The sequence below is a fragment of the Benincasa hispida genome, chromosome 9 (genome assembly GCF_009727055.1).
Source record: "Benincasa hispida cultivar B227 chromosome 9, ASM972705v1, whole genome shotgun sequence".
Classification (NCBI taxonomy): Eukaryota; Viridiplantae; Streptophyta; class Magnoliopsida; order Cucurbitales; family Cucurbitaceae; genus Benincasa; species Benincasa hispida.
In genome coordinates this window covers 27,181,073-27,187,869 of record NC_052357.1, presented here as the reverse complement: position 1 = coordinate 27,187,869, position 6,797 = coordinate 27,181,073, and positions in this window count along the sequence as shown.

The following is a 6,797-nucleotide window of genomic DNA, read 5'->3' as shown; positions in this document are numbered from 1 at the left end:
GTTCTTTGGCACGAAGACCTTTTCCAGTAAAAGATCTTTTAGTCATTTTTCCCTTAAGACATGACTCACATGGAGGTAAAGAACTATCTTCTAACTGATTTAGATGACCGTTTTTAACTAATCTTTCAATTTTGTTGAGATTTATGTGACCAAATCTGAGGTGCCAAAGATAGGCGTTAGGAGAAATCTTCCGTTTTTTTGTTTTGAGTTTCAGTCGTTTTAAACATCTCTATATTTAAAATGGCTTTTGCTTCAGTTGGTTTTAACACATATAAGTTGTACTCAAGTCTAGCAGAGCAAATATGAACACCTCTTGAAAAACGAACACTTCATTAATTTCAAAAGACACTTTATACATATTTTCAAATAGACAAGAAATGGAGATTAAGTTTCTTTTCATCTTTGGTACATATATACATTTCTTAACAAGATAAAAGAATCTCCAAAAAATAACTTGACATCTCCCACTACTTCTGTTGAAATGACTTCCCCCGTTCCCACTTTGAAAGTCATTTAATACTCTGAAAGTTGTTTCCAAGAACTAGTTTCCTGTAGAAAAGTGCAAACATGGTTAGCGGCTTCTGAATCTAATATCCAGGTTAAGTGAGAATTTTCCACTAAACATGTTTAAAAAGCAAGTAAATCTGATTTACCTTAGTTTCCCTTTTCCGCTTTCTTCTCAGCTAAATACTTTGGGCAGTTCCGTTTCCAGTGTTCGTCTTCTCCACAATAGAAACATTTTCCTTTAAGAGCCTTGTTTTTCTTTGTAGTGGGTTGTTTGTTCCCTTTTCCCTTTTTCTTCCTCTGTACATTTTTATCTTTAGATGAAGACGAAACAGACTTTTTTTTCTCAGCGGGTTTTGTTCCTGGCGAAGAACCCTTTAGAAATTTCTTTTGACGTGAAATAACATTTGCTTCACTCTCTTTTTATTTCATCATAGACTGATAAGTTTGTAGTTCGTTCAGTAAAGTAGTCAAGTTGTAAGTTATCTTATTCATAACGGCATTCGTACGAAAAGTTAGGTAGTTCTTCTGAAGAGACTCTATTATCATACTGACTTGACTAGTTTCCTTTATAATAGCCCGTGAGCTTCAACAAGATTAAAATGAACCATCATGTCTAGGACATGTTCCCAGACATTGGTTCCATCTTTCATCCTCGAGTTATAAACATATTTTATAGCCTCGTGACGAACAGAAAATGATGGTTGTCTGAACATATCCTGTAATGATCCCATAATTTCATGGGCTGTGGGCATGGGATTGTGTTTCTTGTTGAGCACATCAGATATCCTTGTTAAGATATAGGCCCTAGCCTTTTCATTCGCCCTCACCCACCTATCATATGCATCCCAAACGCTTCGGTTTGCCGTCAATCTGGGAATAAGAGGACATTCCTCCATTAATACAAACCTCAAATCATCAACCACTAATATCTTGTTTAAATTTGATTTCCAATTGAAAAAACCCTCTTCATTAAACTTGTCAGAAGCTAGAAGTTGTATGATTGAGTTTGACATACTGAAAAATAAACAAATTATATTATTAAAGTGCATCTAAATCCAATTTTTAGCAAAAAAAACTTAATAAAGTTCCCATAAATCTTTATTTATTTGCAACAATACTAAATTGATTTAGAATAAGTACTACCTGAGGGAGTCAAATATTCTTTCACTAAAGCAAGACATTCTTGACTAAATACTGTATCCAGAATAACTCAGATTCCGATAGTCATTTAGCTACCATTTTTCGGTCAAGAACTTACTAACACTTAGTAATTCTGTAAGTGTGACCCACAATTTTCAGATCCTATAGAACGGTATGTGTAGGATTATATCAGCATGCAGCGGAAGCAACAAGGATCAATAAGTATTTTAATTCATTAATTTTGGCTATAAATAAAGCATGCTCATACAATAATAAGAGAGTTTCAAGACATACCTTTGTAGAACCTCTTGAAACTCGAATTCAGCTGCAAGTCTTCTCCAAATCTTCTTGTGAACCACCTCAAGGTCTTCCATACTATTCTCTTAGAGCCTCAGATTGAGTTGTGGGACTCAAAATAAGCTTGAATAAAAGGAATTTGGAGAAGAAGCTCACTGATGCAACTTGAAGAACACCTTCTTCAACCTCTCAAGTTTTCAGCAAAACTCAACAAGTATATTAGTTTTTGCATGCTCGATTCTCAGTCCACTCTCCTCTATTTACTGCAAGACCATTATGCAAGGAAGATAGTTGCATGAAGAGCACCTCATGCTTGGAAGATTGAATCAAGAATAAGGTGGGAAATGAGTGAGCTACTTGGTAAAGGTAGTGAAGAAATCCAATTTTTCAAATTTTGTGTTTTAGTTTAAGTTTTTCCAATTTTTTTTTTATTCCAAAAGAAATTTTTTTTTCCAAAATTGAAAATATTATTAATTTCACAAAATTAATTTCATAAATTAATTTTCTAATAAAATTAATAATAAATAATTAATTAAATAATTTAATTAATTCTAATTAATTTATTATCAAATATTAAATTAATTTTACATAGATTCCACCATCATGAATCCCTATTCATGAATTAATATTTAAATCATATTAAAATATTAATTAATTCTCCAATTATGTTTAATTCCAAAATTAAATGCATAATTATATCACATATTACTAATTTCCTTAGTTCTAATTCGAACATTTCAAATTAACTTATCACGCTACTTTAAGGCTAATCCATTTACGAGCGAGTAGAAGGGCCTCGTAAACCTACAAATCATGGACTCTAACGATCCAAGATTAATTTACTAAACTCTTTACACCGAATTAACCCTCATTCGTTAACTAATGGGTCACTCCACTAAAGCCCATAGTTGCACTCCCATCACTGTAGATATATTATGTCCACTCGATATAACCATGATTAGTAAGTTAACCCTATAACGACTAGGTCAAATGTTTGTTTTACCCCCGAGATTACCTCTTGTTTCTTAAGTCTCAAAGATCCTCTAATGAACAATTGGTTTGTGATCTGATCATCAAACCGAGTTCCTCTTGGGCAAATAAGAGGGTGGGGCCCCTTGTTCAAAACCCGGAGTCAATACTTAAGGGAACAACCTCTCTACTATACCTGAAAGCGGGTTAGAGAGAATTTCATCTTGCACCCTATGTCCCCAGCTATCTACCCGATCTTACCCCCTAAAATGGAGGTTTATTGAGTCAGCGCTGTTGAGCCAATCTTCACCTATGAAAATTTAAGGATAATCTCGAATAAATAAGAGTTCATAGTTAGCTCGGGATTGAGGTCAATTTACCTAGGTCATCGCTTTGAAATAGTCAGTCTTAAACAGTAAACAACGTTATAAAGTAAGAGTGACTGATTTCGTGGTCCGATCTTGTACAAATCCATTGCACAGGACGCCCCACTCCTCATGTCATAACATGTACGAATTAGGATCACATCATCTGTAGCACTTAACAACTCACTTTGTAACAACTACGAGTGGGCACCATCTCGTAGTGTTACCAGAAGAAGGCACCCACCTTATTCATATACATAGTTCATTTTTTGACTATCTTACTCGAACCTGAACCCACTTTTATATGTCTCCACATAAAGTTCAGTACTCATGTAATATCATGAGATCTTTTAGTTATTAGATTTTTTCTGAAAACGAAATAAGAAATTCATATATTCAATAACCTTATTGAATTTTCAGAATAAGTTTTATTGTTACAAACCACGACGTTTAGGATATAAACCTACCACACAGTATGAAACATGCCCGAATTGGAAAACAATGTGCAAGACGACTATAAAACCCTATTACATTTAATGAAGCTTGGGTTGTTTTCGAAGTCCTATGTATCAAACCCTCCGAAGGGATCGTCGTTGTTAACGACTAGCTAGTGCCGCCTAAAAACAACAGCAAACGCAACATAAGAATCTCATGGTTCAAACTAATGGAGGAGACTGTAAGATATTTTAACACATTTCCGTCACCCACTTATTATGAACTACTTCCCTCATTTACCTTATTATTGACTAATGCAATTACTTTCCCAATGGAACAGTCGAGGTAAAATCGACACAAAGTCGAGCATGGATCTCACGGTGTGAACTCTTGAGGATGTGAGAGCTAAAAACGATATATCATATATATTGTTAGTCTCCCACTGAAGTGTTATAAATGGTTTAGATTTTCTTTAACTTGGGTTTGTTACGACTAATTTTAAACAACTTAAGTTTATGTGTTTATCATCCAAGTATAATGTTTATATTTGGATTTAACCTATGATGTCTAGGTTAAAACTAATTTTATACCTCACACGCTCACTAATGCTCATAAAACTTGTTATCAATTCTCGTTATTTCAGTCATAATCCCCAGGTAGGAGGTGTTATGTAAACCGTCAACTTAAGTACCCCCAACCTTAGACAAGATTGTGAACTGATTGAGTTTGTAATCATAAGATAACGAACTATTTTAACTATTAAAGCAAGTTGTTAACCTAAGTGAGTATGTTTTTTATCTTTGTTATGGATTTTAATATCTAAATAAATTTTATAAAAAATTACAAAGTTTAGACATGCTAAACATCCATAACATACATCAAAGGCATTCAACTTTTAACATAACTTTTATATTAAAACTACTGAAACTCTATATATGCATACTATATATTATAACAATTTTATGACATACTTCAATGCATGTAACATGTTTCCTATGGTGGGATTTTTAATTCTACATAGCATACTTTATGTGTATAAAAATTATCTAATTATAACATACATCAAATGCATAAATAAATAAACATAAAACTGATATGCTTTTTAGTTTTGGCATTTTAAAGTAAATAAAAAGCCTAACTATTACATAAAACAATAAAACCGACTTAAAAAACTTTTGGACTACTCGAACCGCCTTGAATTGGGCAAAACTCATCGAGTATCAGCAAGCTACTAGCATCAAGTATGCTAGTACGCATCGAGTATGACATCGGGCATCAACAAACATAAAAAAATTTCACAAAAATACCATCGAGTAGACGCAATCGACCATCGAGTAAGGCATCTAGCATCGAGTATGGAGTATTTCATGAAATATCATCGAGTAAATGCAATGATTACCATCGAGTATGGCATCGAGCATCTAGTATTTCATGAAATATCATCGAATAAATGCATCAAGTACCATCGAGTATGGCATCGTGGATCGAGTATTTCATGAAATTTCATCGAGAATACCATTGAGTATCCTATCGAGCATCGAGTATCTGGCAGAAATTTGAATTTCCAATTCCTGCTGCATCGACCTTCTTAACTTCTTTCTTCAATTACATCCTAATTACAATTCTAGTGACTCCAAACGAATTACAGACTCTTAAACACATATTAAGGCCCATCAAGCAAGAGCCAATTACAAGAGTTATAACATAATTGAAAAAATTCAAATGCTAAAACACTAAAAAACCATCAATTCACCATTTTCATATAGTTCATGAAGAACACCCACCAAACTCAAATTAACAACGATTGAGTACTTAAATCATGCTCTGATAGAGTATATTAACGTGCAGCGGAGGAAAAATAGAATCAATAAGCACTCTAATCATATTTAATTTGAGTTTAAACATCCTTCAAAGTAACCTTTACAGAAGAGAGTTTGCTGAGCACAATACTTTTTAAGTATCCTCTTCAAATCCAGCTGAAAGCCACGTAAAAAAGCTTCAACCTTCAAGTAGACAACCACCAAGATCTTCTCCTCTTGCAAGGATTGTGTGGTGGAAACACTAAATTGAGCTGGAAGTATATAAGATATGAAGAGGATTTGATAATTTCTGCAGAGTTTCTGATGAAGTTCTTAGTAAGCATGAATCATAATTCAAATCAGCACTTCAATTTATAGAGCTTAGACCATGCAAATACATGATTTGCATGAAGGGCAACTCCAATACTTGATTGAGAAAATGGAGAAATGAATAAGGTGGCTGAAGATTTAGTGGAGATTTCCAACATTTTGGAAATCTCCACTTTGAAAACCATTTTCAAAAATGATTTTCATAAAATGTTTTCAAAAACAAATTATATAAATTAAACTTATTTAATTAGTTTTATAAAATTAATTCAAATAATTAATTTTTAAATCAAACTAATTAATTAAATATTTTAATTAAAAATAATTTAATATCCAATATTAAATTAATAAAAATCAATTCCGTCAAAATGAAATTAATTTAATTAATATTTAAATCATATTTAAACATTAGTCATTTCTCCAATTTCATTTAATTTCGATAAAATTAAACTTTTAATTGTATCGAATATAATAAATAGAAACCTTAATTGAATTTGAACATTTCAAATTCTAATCCTTAATTTCAAACCTTATCAAGATTACTCAATTTACTAATCCAAATTACGAGCTAGTAGAGGGACCTTTGGACCTACAGATCATGAGCTCCAACAACTCATAATTAATTGGTTAAACTCTTTAAACCGGATTAATCACTATTCATTAACTACCAAGACATTCCACTATAGTTCGATAATTGCACTCTCTTCACTGTAGATATATTTCTATCCATTTTAACCATAATCGGTAGTCAATCCTTCATAAGTTGTTTGTATTTATAACTAGGTCGAAGATTACCATTTTGTCCCTTAAATACATCTTATTCCTTAAGCTCCCATTGATCCTCCATTAAACAATTGATCTATAGTCCAACTTATAAATCATAACCCCCTCTTCCAAGAAAGGGTGGGGCCTCGTTGTTCAAGATAAGGCATCAATGCTTAAGAGAACAACTTATCTG